A 2500-nucleotide genomic window follows, 5' to 3' on the forward strand; every position below is an offset into this window, starting at 1 on the left:
TCTCTCACTTGGGACGCACGACCAGCAAAAGTCCCTCCTGGAGCCGTGGAAGTTCAGTCTCGGCCGTATTTTGCAACTTCCACGACAAGAGGGACCACCTTCTAAGTCGCCTACCCGAGCCAGAGAACCATAGGAACAACCGCCATACATCGGGGTAGAGAGAGCCCACTCTCTCCTATATTCTCCCGCAGGTGCGCATTACTATGTATTTGCATTGCGGGACAATGTACTTCAATGAGCGGGACAAAGTCGGAAATGTATCCGACCTCCTGGAACTGTGCGGCTGCTACAGCAGTCAGAAATTCCCCATTCCGGTTCTTTTTCACTTGGATTTTTTTTTTTGCAATTTTTTGCCTAAAACGTATTCCTCCAACATGTACTAGCTCATGACACTTGAAATTTTTGAGCCAATTGATAATAACAGCTTTTTAGAGCTCAAAAACAAAAAAAATTTGAGCGAACAAAAAATGTTCGAAAATGACCTCAGCTCCTGGAACTGTTTTCGGTACACCTCCAGAGAGGCTCCCCTGCCTGGAAGTCTGTCACTGCTCAGCTCGAAATTTTTCTAAGTCCCAAAATTCGGTTTTTCATCCAAAATTCAACTTTCTGCCCAGGATCCACAAACTTTAAACCCAGTTGGGGGACCCTCCCTGGGGGCCCTACAACATACTGAAGCCCCCCTGTGGTGGAAGTAGGGGAATTTACTTATTTTTACACAAAATCACAAAATTCCATTTTTTGTTCGCAAAACACTTTTTTGTCCTCAAGAAACTTTTTTGTCCTCAAAACACTTTTTTGTCCTCGAGAAACTTTTTTGTCCTCAAGAAACTTTTTTGTCCTCAAAACACTTTTTTGTCCTCAAAACTCAATTTCTTCCATAATTCGACTTTCCCCCAAAAAACCACACATTCTACCCTCATGGGAGGCACTCTCCCTCGGGTCCCCACATCATATTGACGCCCCAGAGCGGTGGGAGAAGGGGAAATCTGATTTTTGCACAAAAATCCAAAAATCGCTCTAAGTCCAAAAATCCTGAAAATTTTTCTAAGTCCCAACGGTACTTTCTGAAAAGTGTACCCAGGCCCCTGGAAGCCTCCTAGGTACACCTCCTGAGACTCCCCCCTTCCTGGAAGTCTGACACATCTCGAAATTTTTCTAAGTCCCAAAAACTGGTTTTTGCTCCATAATTCGACTTTCCCCCCAAAAGCCACACATTCTACCCTCATGGGAGGCACTCTCCCTCGGGTCCCCACATCATATTGACGCCCCAGAGCGGTGGGAGAAGGGGAAATTCGATTTTTGATCAAAAATCCAAAAATCGCTCTAAGTCCAAAAATCCTGAAAATTTTTCTAAGTCCCAACGGTACTTTCTGAAAAGTGTACCCAGGCCCCTGGAAGCCTCCTAGGTACACCTCCCGAGGCGCCCCCTTCCTGGAAGTCTGTCACATCTCGAAATTTTTCTAAGTCCCAAAAAATGGTTTTTGCTCCATAATTCGACTTTCCCCCCAAAAGTCACACATTCTACCCTCATGGGAGGCACTCTCCCTCGGGTCCCCACTTCATATTGACGCCCCAGAGCGGTGGGAGAAGGGAAAATTCGATTTTTGCACAAAAATCCAAAAATCGCTCTAAGTCCAAAAATCTTGAAAATTTTTCTAAGTCCCAACGGTACTTTCTGAAAAGTGTACCCAGGCCCCTGGAAGCCTCCTAGGTACACCTCCCGAGGCGCCCCCTTCCTGGAAGTCTGACACATCTCGGAATTTTTTCTAAGTCCCCAAAAATGGTTTTTGCTCCATAATTCGACTTTCCCCCCAAAAGTCACACATTCTACCCTCATGGGAGGCACTCTCCCTCGGGTCCCCACTTCATATTGACGCCCCAGAGCGGTGGGAGAAGGGAAAATTCGATTTTTGCACAAAAATCCAAAAATCGCTCTAAGTCCAAAAATCTTGAAAATTTTTCTAAGTCCCAACGGTACTTTCTGAAAAGTGTACCCAGGCCCCTGGAAGCCTCCTAGGTACACCTCCCGAGGCGCCCCCTTCCTGGAAGTCTGACACATCTCGGAATTTTTTCTAAGTCCCCAAAAATGGTTTTTGCTCCATAATTCGACTTTCCCCCCAAAAGTCACACATTCTACCCTCATGGGAGGCACTCTCCCTCGGGTCCCCACTTCATATTGACGCCCCAGAGCGGTGGGAGAAGGGAAAATTCGATATTTGCACAAAAATCCAAAAATCGCTCTAAGTCCAAAAATCTTGAAAATTTTTCTAAGTCCCAACGGTACTTTCTGAAAAGTGTACCCAGGCCCCTGGAAGCCTCCTAGGTACACCTCCCGAGGCGCCCCCTTCCTGGAAGTCTGACACATCTCGGAATTTTTTCTAAGTCCCCAAAAATGGTTTTTGCTCCATAATTCGACTTTCCCCCCAAAAGTCACACATTCTACCCTCATGGGAGGCACTCTCCCTCGGGTCCCCACTTCATATTGACGCCCCAGAGCGGT

The sequence above is a fragment of the Dendrobates tinctorius genome, unplaced genomic scaffold (assembly GCF_039654945.1).
Source record: "Dendrobates tinctorius isolate UK_male_01 unplaced genomic scaffold, ASM3965494v1 ptg000534l, whole genome shotgun sequence".
Taxonomy (NCBI): Eukaryota; Metazoa; Chordata; class Amphibia; order Anura; family Dendrobatidae; genus Dendrobates; species Dendrobates tinctorius.